The following is a 16,233-nucleotide window of genomic DNA, read 5'->3' on the forward strand; positions in this document are numbered from 1 at the left end:
ACGACTCATATCATGGTGCAATGTTTGGAAGACAAGCAATAAGCCCAGGTCCCAAGATGCTCCAGCGATCATGAACTTAAGAGTCTGTCCACTGAGCTAACTGAGGGTCAAAATGAGCCTCCACACCCCCGCGGTAGGTGACAGGTAAGGGCTGCATGTGCCCACTGGAGGCTGTTATTGCTAGTTCCTTGGATCTGGGTTTGTTGGGGATCAGGAGAACAGAAAACAGCAGCCGGGTCCACCAGAAGAGAGACATTAAAGTTGATTAAGTGAGGGGCCAATTAGCGTCTGGCTTCATGCAGTGTGGAGTTAATTAGCCTCTACAAAACAACAACAGCTGCTTTAATGGTGGGGCAGGAGGCCCAGCAGAGGAGCCATGGGAAGAGAAGTGATAGGGCTGGTGCTTCATAACTTGGCTGCAGTGAGCCCTGCCGCACTAAAAATGTAGAACAAAGCCCTGGGTAAACTCGCTGCCTGCTTCCAGACAGTGCCTGGGCCAGAGAACCAGACCCTTCGAGGGTCCTCCCCCCAGGGAGAGACCAAACTCAGACCTCAGACTTGAGTTTCTTTCTGAGCCTATTTAGCACAACTTAGTTTGCCTTCTAACTAAAATCGCTACCCCACACATTTTGTCTTGATCCTCAACTTGATAATTCACATTGTTTCCTAACGGTGATATTTTTTTCTTTATTCCAAAAGCAATACATATTCTGGGGGGAACATTTGGAAAGTATATAAAAGTACAGAGGAAAGAAATAGTCCCTCCACCCTGAAATAGATTCTTTCATTCATTAACCATTTATTGTTCACCTGCTAAATGCCAGTGCTGTTCAAGGTGTTCAGACAAAGTATACATCAGTTTTGTTTTTTCTCCATGCAAATATATATGCTGTTTTACAAATTGGACTCACTATGCATGATCTTTAATAACCTAACTGTTTTTAGCAATACGTCATGAACATTTTCCCCTTCTTGTTAAAGTATCTTTTTAAACTACTCAGTCTTTATGGTTCTACTAATTAAGCTACATTTTAGCTGTCCATTTATTTATGCCTCTGCTTCCTCTTCTAACAAAGTTCTTGAGGGCAGAGACATCTCTTTTTTTTTTTTTTTTTTTTTTTTTTTTTTTTTTTAACCACTACATCCCTAAGGCCTAGATGAGAGCCAGGCATGGGGTAGGTACTCATTAAAAATGTGATGGGGCTTCCCTGGTGGTGCGGTGGTTGAGAGTCTGCCTGCCAATGCAGGGGATGCGGGTTCGAGCCCTGGTCTGGGAAGATCCCACATGCCACGGAGCAACTCGGCCTGTGAGCCACAATTACTGAGCCTGCGTGTCTGGAGCCTGTGCTTGGCAACGAGAGGCCACGATAGTGAGAGGCCCGCGCACCGCGATGAAGAGTGGCCCCCACTTGCCACGGCTAGAGAAAGCCCTCGCACAGAAGCGAAGACCCAACACAGCCATACATACATACATACATAAATAAATAAAAAGAATGTAAGCAGACAAGAATAGCATTAAAAATATTTAAAAAAAAAAAAATGTGATGAATGAGTCAGCAAATGGGTGAACGAATTTAACCAGTCCCTTTTTATGGGCCACTGAGGTTGCTGTCACTTCTTTTCCATTATAAAAACGCTATTGTATCAGTTAAGATTGGGTTCAACTACAAGTGACAGAAGATCCCCCAAAGCAGTGCCTTAAACAAGATAGAAGTTTACTTCTCTTTTGCAAAAGTGCAGGAAGTGAGTCCAGGGCTGGTCCAGAGCTTTGCTATCCACTGGCATGGACTCCATTTCCAAAGTCACCTCATTGTTCAAGATGGCTTGAACCACGGCCAACCACATTCCAGCCAAAAGCAAGGAAAGGAAGGGAAGAGAAGGACATGTACTCTTTCTTGAAGGACCCTTCCTGGAAGTTCCATATACAGCTTCTGCTTGCATTCTCATTAGTCAGAATTTGATCACATGAGCATGTCTAACTACAAGGGAGTCTGGGAAATGTGGTCTTAATTGTGCAGCTAGTGTTCAGGGCTACTGTTAATGAGAAAGAAGGGGAAGGAAATTGGGGGACCATTAACCGGGATGGCTCTTGGACTTCTGGATTGACCCCAGCCTCTCAGGCTAGCCTTTCCCTTATGTGACCCTTAATGTTTCCAAATGGAGATCTGGATATCGATCAGGTCGCCGTGGCTTCTTGGACTCAGGCCTGGGGCCAGTGCAGCGGGAGGGTTTTAGAGCTTTCAACTCCCTGCTGCAAACTTCATCTTGCCAGTTGACATAGCCATCGCCAAAGATTGACTCAATAAAGATGCCCCATTTCCCAGAGGATGTTTTTCCAATTAGTGCAAAGAGGAAGTTCCAGCTGTGAGGACAGGAATAGGGTTCTGTCCTGAAATGCAATGATTATTAGTAACAATCAATCAAACGGCCTCTGAGGACAACGGAGAGAATGCCAGCTCTCAAGGATGACAGGCTGCCTGTAACAAGAGGTGGTGTGGCTCAGCCACAATGCGGCCAAGCCCCTGAGACGGTGAGGGACTTTGTAACAAGGTTTTACTGCCTGCAGTAAAAATCCTGCCAAAACGCATTCAGGAACGTGTGGGGAGACGTGTATTCATTATTATGCCCCTAGCAGCTATCACAGGAAACCATCTGGGCTCGGTTGGCCTATAAATTTGCAGCTTGCAGTTGGGTGGGCTACGGGGACTTGGCCAAGTGGGAAGGCAAGGTGTGAAGTGGATCTGGCAGGTTCCACCACAGGCCTAGCTCAGAGAGTCACCGTTCCTGGCAGCTACTTTTCTTTAAAATTTTTTACTGTGAAATATAGCACACACAGAAAAGTGAATGAAACATAAATGTACACTTTAACAAATTATCATAAAGTGAATACATCTGTAACCATCACCCCTGTCAAGAAACAGGACATTGCCAGCCCCCCAAGACTCCCACGTGCTATTTCCTAAACACAGTGCTCTCTTTCCCCTCAAAGGTAATAACCTTGACTTTAATGAGTATACCTTCCTTGCCTCACTTTACTGTTTTGTCACTTAAGTATTCACCCCAAAATGGTATAATTCAGTTTGCCTATTTTTAAAACTTTATTTATTTTATTTATTTATTTTTGGCTGCGTTGGGTCTTCATTGCTGTGTGCGGGCTTTCTCTAGTTGTGGCGAGCGGGGGCTACCCTTCGTTGTGGTGCGCAGGTTTCTCATTGTGGTGGCTTCTCTCATTGCAGAGCACGGGCTGTAGTTGCGTGGGCTTCAGTAGTTGTGGCACGTGGGCTCAGTAGTTGTGGCGCGTGGACTTAGTTGCTCTGCGGTATGTGGGATCTTCCCAGACCAGGGCTCGACCCATGTCCCCTGCATTGGCAGGCAGATTCTTAACCACTGCGCCACCAGGGAAGTCCCAGTTTGCCTATTGTTGAAACTTCTGTTGTTGTACAGAATCACAGAGTTCATATTCTTTGTGTCTGGATTTGTTGTGTGTGTGTGTGTGTGTGTGTGTGTGTGTGTGTGTGTGCGCGTGTGCTCAACATTATCTTTTTAATGCTAATCCATGTGGCATAAGACTCTGGTTTGTTCATTTTCATTCCTGAATCATTTTCATTCCACTTACCTATTTTACTGCTTTGGAACATTTTACTGATCCTGGACATTTGGGTGGTTTTTACTTTGGGGCTATTACAGACAATGCTGCTGTGAACATTCTTGTACATACATCCTTGTGCACATATGTGTGAGTTTCTCCACAGCTGTGATTCTCAAACTTCAGTGTGCATGAAAATAGTCAAAAGCCTGTTAAAATGCAGATTCCTGGTCCTTCTCCCTAAAGATTCTCATTCAGTTAAGTCTAGGGTAGTGCCCATACAATTTCATTTCCAACAAATTGTTAGGTGATCATAGGAGGAAGTTGAAAACAACTTAAATGTCAGGTATAGGAGGGATGGATAAGTAAATCATGGAATATTGTACAATTATTCAAATAAAGACAGTAGCAACATGAATAAATGAATTGATATGATGAAGTAATGAATTAGTATAATGCTAGGTGAAAAAAAAACCAGAACACAATGAACTTCCGTTCATTAAAAGACACCACGATACAGTGAAAAGACAAGTTCCAGTGACGATAAGATATTTCCACACATATCAGTGACAGAGGAACTGTATTCCGAATAGGTAAAGGACAGATAACGCAATAGAAAAAGGGGCAAAAGATTTGAACAGGCATTTCCTAAAGTAGAAATCCAAATAGCCAATAAATATTTGAAAATGTACTTAACATCTATGGATAATCAGGAAAATGCAAATTAAAACCACAAAGGAGGGCTTCCCTGGTGGTGCAGTGGTTAAGAATCCGCCTGCCAATGCAGGGGACACGGGTTTGAGCCCTGGTCCAGGAAGATCCCCCATGCCGCAGAGCAACTAAGGCTGTGCACCACAACTACTGAGCCTGCGCTCTAGAGCCCGTGAGCCACAACTACTGAGTCCGCGTGCCACAACTACTGAAGCCCGCACACCTAGAGCCCATGATCTGCAACAAGAGAAGCCACCACAGTGAGAAGCCCACGCATCACAACGAAGAGTAGCCCCCGCCTGCCACAACTAGAGAAAAGCCTGCGCGCAGCTACAAAGACCCAATGCAGCCAAAAATAAAATAAAATAAATTAATTAAACAAAACAAAACGCCACAAAGGGATACCAGTGCACACCTGGTAGACTGGTTAACATTTAATTTGGACAAAGGCAAGTGTTGGTAAGAAGGTGGAGCAATAGGAACTTTCAACTGCTGCTGATGGGAATGTAAAAGTGGTACAACCACCTTAGAAACTGACATTATCTGGTAAAGGTGTTACAATTGCAAACCCTATAACACAGAAATTCCACTCAAAAGCATGCATTCTGGGTCGTGTATCAGCAAACTTTTTCTGTCAAAAACCAAACAGTAACTTTTTTAGGCTTTCAGGGCCAAATGGTCTCTCACAACTACTCAACTCTGCTGAGCACTAATGCAGCCATAGACAGTACACAAAGAAATTGGCACAACTGTGTGCCAATAAAACTTTATTTATGGACACTGAAATTACAAAGACAAAATAATTATCTCTGTGAGAAAAAAAAGTAGATGAGTTAGAAAAATCCTGGAAGGAATATACAGTAACGATAATAGCAGTTATGAATATGGGTGGTTTTTTCTTTTTTCTATTTTCTAAACCTTTGGTAATATGGTCATATAAATTTATAGTAAAAATATAAGTTAAAGAGCCACTTCCTATTAGCAACTGACTCCTGTTTTCAGTACCTGCCATGTGTCTGGCCTGTGTCCAGCAAGATGCTAAATGCCTTACATGTGTGATCTCATTTAATTCCCAGAGCGCTTGTGGAATGAGTGTTTTTAGATTACTGTCTCCTCATGAATAAGAGGAGGAGAAGGAAGCTTAGAGGTAGAGGAACTTCCCCCAGGTCACACAGTGAGAGGCAGAGCTGATGCATGGACGCAGATCTGCCACAGTCTGTGGTCCTCACCACTGCACCAGCCTGCTTCCACCTGCTAGAGAACCACGGCATCTTTCAGAGGGAAACGGGTTTAAAGATGGTTAAAATGCAGTTCTGCTCAGAAGAAAGTAGGTCGTTAGCCTTTAGACCCCTCGGGCCCAGGGCCTCTGATTCTCAACCCCATCTCACGTGAACAAGCCAGGTGATCTTAGATGGTGTCCCAATCCCGCTGTGCCCCAGCTTATTCTTCTGTCAAGTGCAATAAACACAGCCCACCTCAGAGGTTGCTGTATTGATTAATGAGATAATATATATCCCATGTCCTCCAAAAGGGAGGCACTTGTTAATTTATTTCCCTCCACCCAAGGACACAGGAAAGTTTAAAAAGCCCCAGCCTTTTCCTGTCACTTGGCCTCTGCTTATTGTCCTGGGTGTAATGGAGTGGAAAACTCTATACCTGTCTCCCTCTGACAGTGAATTTCTAATCTTAGAAAACTTAATGGTTTTTGTCAACCTGATTGTCCAGTGAGAGCAGATTAAGAGAATGACTTCCTTGTCACTGGAAAGTTGACTTGCTTCACAGTTTTTCCTGGTGCCGGTGGGATGCATGATCGATACAACACAGACCTAAATACTTACCTGTGATTTCGGGGCTGAGGACAAAGGTTGGGTGTTCCCTTTAAGTGCGTTCCTCCATTTCCACATAGACCCAGGCGGGATGTGCATTGAAGCAGTTTAGGCGGATGACCCACGGCTCTGCAGTCTGAGGGGCAGACCAGAAATTGAACAGTGCCTTTCTCCTGACCAGCGAAGCAGAGGCCCCTCTGGCTGAGGCTGGGTTTGTCTTTTCTGCTCTGTCTTTCCCGTCTGGGAAAGGAAGGTCCGTTAGTTACTGTCTGTGTTACAGGGGAAGGATGGCCTTGCTTTTTTCTGTACCAGGACTTCCCAGACAATGCAGCGGAGCAAAAATGGGTGATGACTGCTAATGGAGACTTGGTTCCAAATCCCTGCCCACTGCCCGCCAAGGGCCAGGAACATCTCTCACACCAGGCTACCCTCTACAGCAGATGGAACTGAGGCAGCCTCCGCTAGAATTTAATCACCCAGGGAAACTCCTGCCCTGTGCAGGGAAGCTCTCTCAGTCCTGGAGGGCAAAACAAAGCCCTATTTTATTTGAGGCACTTAAAATGATGTCACTTCCTCAGGGATGTCATCTCTGACCTTTCCGATGAGGCAGGTCCCCTGTACTTTTTCTTCATGATAATTATTCTAACTAGAAATAAATCAATATTCACTTCCATTAGAATGTAAGCTTCCTGAAGGCAAAGAGGTCTGCCTGCTTTGTTCACTACTGAACCTCAGTGCTTAGAAACATTTTTGGCAGGCAGTAGGTACTCAATAAATATTTGTTAAATACATTAATTAATAAATCTATATAATTACTAGTTTATGACCTGTCTCCTCTATTTATGATTAGAGCCCCCATGGAAGAAGGAACTGTGTCTATCTCATTCACCCTGTATTCTGAGGACCCAGAACAGAACCTGGAACATAGTAGGCGCTCAATAAACACTGAAGGAATAATAAAGCACTTAAAAATTTTTACATTGAATTAATGGTAGTAATTTTATTCATGTAGTAAAATGGTAATACAGCTATTTTAGAAAAAGAAAGTAAAGTAAAAGACATATCTCCCACCACTCTTAAACAGCTACTTTAATTATTTTGATGTTTTTCCTTTCAGAGTTTTTCACTTGTGTGTTTTATACATAATTTTAATCAGTTAATTTTAAGTGCACATGTGTGCACCCACACACACACACACACACACACACACACACACACACACATTAACAACTGTCCAGGTGGCAGGGATTTTTATGAATTTAAGAGCAGGAAGGGAGGCCTGGATGAATAATGTCTTTCTTATTTTTATAATTAATTGTTGGTCCTACAATGGGATTGATAGCATCACGGGAACAGCTAGCAAGAAGCATTGCTCACTAAAGATTTACCCCTGAGGTCAAGGCAAATCTGGCTATGGAAAAAATTTGCAGGTTAGAAATAATCCACAGGAAAATGCTTTATTTTTATGCTCACAAATCAGGGAAACTTGCCATAGCCGCTACTAAACATAAACTGGTTATATACACTGCAGTGGGCTTAGCAGCTCAGGGCTCATTTCTCAGGCTTTTTTATTTGGATCATTATGTGGAAATCAACCCAGTTTCTATCTTTAAGCCCCTAGTGATACAGTGCTAACAAGTGACTTTGACTGTATTTATAGAAGTGAGGAAACCACTGTATACTTTAAAAAACAAAACAAAACAACACCCTGTTCCGTTATATTCAAAATACCTTTCTAAACTTTTAGAGGGAAAAGGGTCTACTCCCTGTAAGAGGAAGCCTGTAATAGCAGAAAACCTGTTAGTTTACAATGAGAAAAATTCATGCGAATTACTTATTGATAAATAAGGTAGGCAGGAAGTTGAGTGAACAAATTACTCATCTCTTTCTGGGGGGCCGCTTTTGGTCTTGGATACAGACTCTGTCTTGACTGGGAGAAAAAAGGTTGATCTTGATCTTGATCTTTTGTCTTTTTTACCTGTTCCTTATTTGCAATAGAAAACAGGAGTAAAGGGTGAAGAGAGGGGATTTATTTGAGATTAATAAAACAGCACTTCTTCAGGAGATGGTTTAGTGGAAAGGCAGAGGAACCGGGTGCTGGTTCTAGCTCTGTGGCCACCGTAGTGTGTGAACCCAGTCACCTTTCTGGGGGCTAGGGATGACGAAGACTTCATACCACCTTCACAGAGGTGTTGGGAGGATCAAATAAAACCCTGACTGTAGAAGCCCTTTGAAAACATGTAGTCAAATGTTTTTTAAATGAGCGGTAGGGCTCAACATTGGAGGAGGAAGCCATATTATTGAAAAGCCTGGGTGAGGAACTTCAACCTCTGAGCTGCAGCAGCCGTATAGAAGACAAGCTGAGAACAAGCTGAGAACTTGGGACTTTTGTGCACTGGAGGCATTGAGAGATGAAGACAGTGTAGTTTTCTCAAGCAGTCAAAGGATTGCCCGAGTACTTGATAACAGTTGAGTTAAATGGGAAAAAGCATCCGTATCTGTTTCTACTTCTTTAATTTTTTCCTTTCTGTGACACTGATGTATTTGTAAAACAAAGATGGGAAGAGAAGATGAGCATTTATGCAAAAATTCTAAGAAAATTAGATTTCTAGGGTTAAATAGTAAGTTTTGTCTCATTTTCCCCAGTTGTAATAACTGAAACTGCTGGATCTGATAAACAGTATATTCCCTTCAAACAGGCTTATTGAATTCACTTATCCATTCAACAACTATGTATTGAGTATCCAGCTGAATGTACACGGGGGAAATAATTAACTTCTCTAGGGCAGGTCTTAAAGCCCCAAATCTACTGGGCATTGCAAAGATCCACAAGACGAAACTAAAAAAGAAATTGCAAGATCAAAGTACCATTCAGAATTCAGAAAAGAAACATCAAATGTAATAGCAGGGACTGATGACTACATGTTTTCCTCTCCTTCCTGGGCACACAGATAGACTACATTTCCCAGTCCCCCTTGCATATGGCTGGCTACAGCCACAGGACTGTATTCTAGTCAGTGGAATGAGAAGCTGTGCATCACTTTCAAGCCTGGCCCGTAAAATCCTCCCACACAATGCTCTTTCCTTGTCCAGCTGGCTGGAACCCAGAGGACCTCACATGTTGAAGATGGCAGAGTCTCCATCAGTCTGGATCCCTGAACGACTGCACAGAAGAAGCCTGCCCTGTGAGCTGTTCACCAAGCCAGTGCCATCACGAGAACATGAAGTCACTCGCGATTATTTTGGGTCATTAGGCATTTGGGGTCTGTTGGTTCAACAGTTATCCTAATTTAACTAATACATATGGCAACTGAGTCTTCACATTATGGGCCTGTAAGAAGGAAGAAATCAGGAACAGTATCAGAGATTTATCAGCAATGGGTGCTTTTGCTAACTGTCATTAAAAAGTTCAAAGGCTTTGGGGTTCTCAGTCTGATTGTCCCAGGGACTTGCCTCCTAGTAGAATCATCTACACTTTTCTTTGCCTTGGTACTTCCATGGCAAGAGAGCGTATAGATAGACACATAGATACATAGATAGATATAGTTATATAGATATAAAGATATTTTTAAAGGTAAAGTATAAACATTATGTCCAAAATGGTAGCAATCTATTGAACTCTTTCAAGAGCAGATGGATGGAAATATGAAAGCAGGATATAAGGCATCAGAAAGAACCTGATTTTCTATATCTCTGATCATTGCTCTGCCAACCCAACCCTGCCAGGGTACCCACAATAATGTCAGGCATCTGTAGCCTGAGCCTTACTCAGGCCCTGGGCCAGTGGGAGCCTGGCCTCATACTGTACCAGGAACCTGCTATCTATCAGTGAGCAAATGGGGTCTGGAAATAGGCTCTCTTCAGCTGCTTCAGCCTTAGGTTAGGATGCTTTGGTTGAAAGTGATAGAAAACTCAAACCAAGCTGATTTCTCCTAACAGGGAATTTACTGATATATGCAACTGAAAGCCCAGGGGCAGGGGCTAGCTCCAGGCATAGCTGGATTCAAGGGCTCCAACAACGTCCTTAGAAACTGTCTCCTCTTTACTCTGCTCTTTATCATCCTTCAGTCTTGGCTTTGCCTGATCGCAAATGGCTGCAGCAACATCCGCTACCTAAGGTGACTGCTCTTCTCTGAACCAATCCCAGTGGCCAGGGAGGCACAGTGCTTTGATTGGCCAGGTGTGGTCATATGGTCTACTCTGGCAGCTGGATGTGGGAACTCTACACAAAGTGCAGGGACTGAGAGTAGGGAAGAGATGGCTTCCCAGGGGAATATCAAGGGCTACTACCAAGAAAGGGGGGATGGGTGCCAAAGAGGCAAACCACACTGGGTTACCGAGAGGTTAAAGTCACAGCCTTGTGCTGTTCTTTTATGCCTCCTTGCTCTTTGTGGTGCTAACCCACCTCTCTGGCCCTTCTAGAACCTAGGAAGAGAGACTGGAGCCCTAGTTCTGAACCCCAGCAGCAGGCTACAAATCCTGTCCCACTTGCCTGAACCCTCAACCAGGTCTGGTTTCTAGGTTTCCCTAATCCTGCAGGAGACCGGGGGCAGGGATGGGCAGCTTTGGGCTCTACAGTAGAATTCCTGCCTGTGGATCTTGTTTTTGGCTTCTCTCACTGCTCTGCTTTCTGATCTCTGGCGCCGTCCTGTCCCCATACACCATTCTGCACGCTCCATCAGGTTGGGCTCCTTGGTCATTACCATCTGCCTAAATTGCACTTGGGTTTTGCTCACACTCCTTTGGACTTAACTGGCAAGTTCTCAAGAGATGAACTTCCATCTGGTTGGTCTCGTGGTGTTTCTGGTTCCTGCCTTCCCCTTTCTCCCAACCTCAGTCCCACCTGCTCCCACAACCAGCCCTGCTCTACACACGAGCCACCTCTAGACCCCATCAGCCCTATAGGCTCATAGGATGTGAGGCCTGGGCATTCAGCAGCCCTGAGAAGGACAGTCAAGTGTCCTCTGGACCTCCTTGGGCCAGGGGGATATTCTCTAGAATTGTGCTAGAGCTCTGACCTTGTGACCCTTCTCTGGCCTTGTAAAGTGGGAAGACTGGTGCTGTTTGTAGATCTGAAAATAAAATCACTTTTAATGCAGATGTGTCTATAGCTTGTCAGTGTACAGGCCTGGAGACAGCTCCTGAACAGAAAACATCCTGGTCCTGAGCTGTTGGAATGACAAAAGTATTATGGATTCCCCAGAGGCAGGGTAAGAGACATCCCACGTGGGCAGGGCCTCCATCATCAATCTTGGGGGAATTCAGGACATTTCAGGGGTTGGTTTTCCATGAAAAACATCTTGAAGAAACTTTCAGGTTTCAGGAAAAAGGGAATAAATGTTCTTTATTTGGAAACTAGTGGAGACACTTATAAAGGTAATGATAATGGTATTTACTGGGCCTTTTCTAACATGTTCCAGGCCCTGTTAGGAGCCCTTTACATATCTCATTGCCCTGAATCCTTACAACACTTCGATGAGATGGTATTATAATCCCTACCTTTTATAGGTAAGAGGATGGAAGCATGGGAAGGCAAAATCATGTATCCACAGTTACACAACTAGTAAGTGACAAGGACTAGGGTTCAAATACAGCTAGTCTGACACTAGGGGCTACATCAAAGTGCTTAGTTTTAGAAAAGGCTCAGGCTATATAAAGGGCTTATATGAACTCGGGGACAGTCCCAGGTAGAAAATGCCAAACCAAAGCAGACGCATCACTAGGAATAGACAACAGGTTGTCAGGCTGGTCCTCACCCAGAATCTAGGCTCAGCCAATGTCACATACAGGGAGAAAGACAGACCAGAGACAGCAGTGCTCAGAATCAGGTTGCCAAGGTCTGAATAACAAGTGCGGGAGGCCCGAGGCTGGGCAGGCAGGGCCAGAGAGAAAGGTGATCTGCCAGGAGCCAATTGACCTGGCTCCAGACATGTGGGTGTTTCCTTCCTCCTGTGTGTATCTTGGCTCACAGTTCAACCCCTTTGTACTGAATCTGGACCTCAAAGCATAGTTCACGGTGGGTTGGAAGGGGGCAGAAGTGGTCAGCCAGAGCTCAGAGACCACATCAAAGTATTTTCTGGGCTGAGTGTCCCCAGGGGGCCAAACAATGCCAGGGGAACTCACTGGGATATTTAAGGTGTGTGCAGAAGAGAGAAATGGGAAACAAGAAAGTGAGAATTTGAAGGGCAAAAAAGGAGAAAACCAAGGCGATTGTGATGGGAGGCCAGAGACTCGCACTTTGACAATTACTGCCTTGCCCCACAGTGCTGCCCCAGAAACTTGGGCAGGGGTCGGGGTGGGAGGGTAGGCTGTACTGGACAACCTGGGCTTCCTTCCCCCAGTTTGTCCACTCTTTTGAATGAGTTTTGAGTACAAAATATCTCTCCCTAAGTATGAAGAGCTCCAGTAATAAGATGCCCAGAGTTAGTTATGACACTCAAGCCTCTTGTAGGAAGGAAATATTTTTGTATGTCATCGTAAAACTGCCCAGCTCACCTAAACCTGCTGTGGAAATGGTGGCTCTGAGGACAGAGTGGAGATAAGAGCATCTGACCTGAAGCTGAGGCAGAAGGGAAAGTCGGGGACACAGGTCCCCTCCCAGCCAAGAGTCAAACTGGCTTCTCTACTGCGCCCGAGTCAGCAGGAAGCAACACACAGCAGTCAGGGAGGGAAATGAAAGGACAAATGGGGGGTCCCTGGCCTAGGTCCAGCCCTGTCCAGAGGAATGAAGTCTGTGAAAGCCTCTCAGGGACCAGTCTTCTCCCTGGGGGCAGGTGTGGTTGGGTGGGGGCAGGTGTCCGCGTACAGCTGCCCTGAACTCTCTGCTTAACGGGAGCGCCTCGTCCTAGCTCCTGCCTAAGGTAAGCAAACGTAGGTCTGCCAGGCCGTGTCCACAGACCTCTCCCTCAAACAAGAGGCATCGCAGCATCGGAGCTCTGGAGGCAGGAAGACCTCTGTCCAAATGTCACTCTGCCATTTCTAGCTGAGTCACCTTGGATGACTGTCCGTCTCTGAGCCTCTGTTCCCTCATCCGGGAGTTGGGGAAAACAGTGCCCATCTCACAGTGCTCTGAGGCTCAGAGCCACAAAGTGCAAAGCACCGCCGGTGAAGCTCAAAGCATTGTATCTAAAAATATAATTACACAATTGTCCCATCCAGAGCCTTAATGGTACGTTTCCTTCCAGAGATACAGCTTTGAGGGTCTTTCTCACACAGGCCCTGGAGACAGAGATGAATAAGGCAGGGGCCTGCCCTCCAGGGCTCACAGCGAGCCGGGGAGACAAGACAGGCAGACACCTGATTAGAATCAGCGCTAAAAGATCTGAGATGCATGAGCAGTTCTGAGAGCTCTCAAGAGTGAACAGTGCCCACCTAGGGGATATAGGGAGTCGGTGTAGGATCTGGGCCTTGAAGGGTGAGCAGGATATTATGGGATAGGTAATAACTGGTAGAGGGAGGACATTTTAGGAAGAAGGAACCACATGAATGAAAAGTACAGTGATTGAATATGACCCAGAATATTGGGAACACACTGAATGGTCTAAAGGGCTGGAGAACATGGTCCATAATGGGCAGTGGCAAGAGGGAGGTGAGAAAGGCAAGCTGGTCAACATTTAGAAGTGGTTAATATAGCTGAAAGTGACCCCGTAAAACGATGAATGCTATCCCAGAGGACCTTCTGTGATGGAAATGTTCTGTATTAGCACTGTCCAATATGGTAGCCGCTTGGCCAGGTGTACCTATCGAGCACCTAACATGAAGCTAGCATGAATGAGAGATGACATTTTTGTTTTATTTAATTGCAGTGTAAATTTAAGTAGCTACATGTGGCTGGTGGCTACCATACTGGACAGCGCAGCCATCAAACTTAGGACAATAAATTCAAGCGTGTAGAGGGAGCCCTCAAGGTCCCCACCTTGCAGTCCTGTCCTCAGCCCATAAAACGGGAGCTCCCACACCAGCCGTTGCTACAATTGTGCAGCCAAGTGGATGAGATGGGCTGAAACATAGCTTGTTTCCTGCTTGCCAAGCTGTGCCCCCCGATGTGGCTGTGTCTGCTTGGAGGAAGGGGCACCTTTCTTACAAAGGTGTTAGGCGGGCTAGCAGCAGCCCTTTTTCTGTCCGCAATGGCCTGTCTGCAGGCAAAGTCAGGTTTCCTCTCTGCTTCTACTTCCTGGAGCTGCCGGGCCAGGTGAGCACAGCAATGCTCCCACAAGGTGATGAGGCATTCTCATGAAGGCTGTCAGTATCATGTTCTGTTCTGCAGCCCTAACTGTCTGCAAGCAGATTCCTTGGCCTGAACTTGGGAAGAAGTAATGGGAGGCTCCGACTCTGGTCAAGGTTAAAAGGGAGGTCATTATTCAGCTTTACCAGCAATAAAGCATATATCATAGTTTAATTCCCACTTTGCTTCCTGGTCTAGTTCTCAGTTGTTTCTAATATAAAAGGGAGGAGGAGGAAAGGTAAGCCTTTATGTTCCTTCAGAAACTCCTCGCCTCCCAACCAAAAGGACGTGGACACGCTTTCTAGTCTGGAATACAAAACAGTAACATATTCATGAGCTGACATGTCCATTCATGATGTCCTGCTCTAGAACATAGGCACAGACTTTCTGAGTTGGAAGGAATATTGAATTCTAAAATCTCATCATATGATGAGGAAAATTTGGTCCCAGAGAAGTTTGATGAACTGCTCAAGGCCATGCAGAGATCAGAGGCAGATAGGACTGGATCCCAGTTCTCCTGACTCAAACAGGTCCTAATTATAAAAATCAGATTGCAAACTGGTGGCCAAGGGTTAAAGTTAGCTTGCTGTTTTTGTTCTTGTTGTTTTAATGTACACAGTGTTGGCCCATGCAGGGTTTAAAAAATATGTCTGAATCATTTGCCTATACTTAAAAATCAGATGAATTCGCTTTGAAATCCAGATTAGCTATCATTTTTGGGCCTGTAATTCCACATGGCAACAAAGGCCTGTAGCGAAGTAGTGCCTGATCCTGCCACAAAGAGAGGTAAACGGGAGAAAGGAGACGTGTGGACCATTTCAGAAACTGATCCTCCAAAGACGTCAAACTGGATCCCAAAGGAATATAAGCTGGTTTTAAGATGCCTGGTTAGTAATTTGTTACTGCTCATTTTAAGGGCTTAGAGTTTCAGTTTGTAGAAGTTTAAACAAACTATAGATCTTAGAAATCACCTGGTTGAGCCAATTCTTTTTACAGATGAGTATCATGGATCTAAACCATCATGTGTCTAAGCCTGCTGATAAAACAGGGTCACAGGGTGTTGTAACCAGGTAGGATTTGATTGGCTCCCTTGGCTCCAGCTCTGTAGGGGTTCCAGATCCATCACATTTCCCCCTAAAATAGTTTTGGGATTCCTAGGGATATTTCTTGCGGACTCACATGTATTAATGGTACTGATGTCTGCACCAAACACACTGATGTCCAATTCAGCACATAACAGGCATTCATTCAATAAATGTGTTGAACAAGTGAATAAATGTGTGTCAAATGACATCAAAATTGAGTGTAGTTCCCTTATACATGTTGCCATTTTCAGTACATAATCTTTTCAGATTAATAGTAATGAATCTTGGCAAAATACTGGTATCTATGTCAATTATAATCTGTTTTTTATAAATAGATGCAACATTGCTCTGATTTGGAGAAGCAGCGAATCAGAGCACTGGTGTTATATTTTTCAGGATGTATTTTGCAGTCTCATAAAATATTAATATTTTAATTGCCCCAAAATAAAAATTAAACAAATCTTAACTTCACTAGGAAGGAAACCAGCGAACAAAACCAAACCAAACCATGTTGCTGCCCAAACTAAGGCAACCATGTTTTGAAGCCACCAGTGCCATCTTTGCTCACAGCCAAGGAGCTGACCTCAAAGTCTTGTGTCTTGTTATCCCCTGGATATTTCAGTGAAAAACCCTTGATTCTACTTTCACTCGCTCTCTAATTATAGCTCTCTTGTTCTAGGACTCCACTGTGGGGGTCATAGTTGTCCTCAGAAATAATTCTGCCCTCTCTCCACTGTTAGCCATTGTCCTTGAATGAGACAAATGTCCCTCAACTTCGCCTCTCCCTGGGATAAGTCGTCT

The sequence above is a fragment of the Balaenoptera borealis genome (genome assembly GCF_965194805.1).
Source record: "Balaenoptera borealis genome assembly, chromosome: 11".
Lineage (NCBI taxonomy): Eukaryota > Metazoa > Chordata > Mammalia > Artiodactyla > Balaenopteridae > Balaenoptera > Balaenoptera borealis.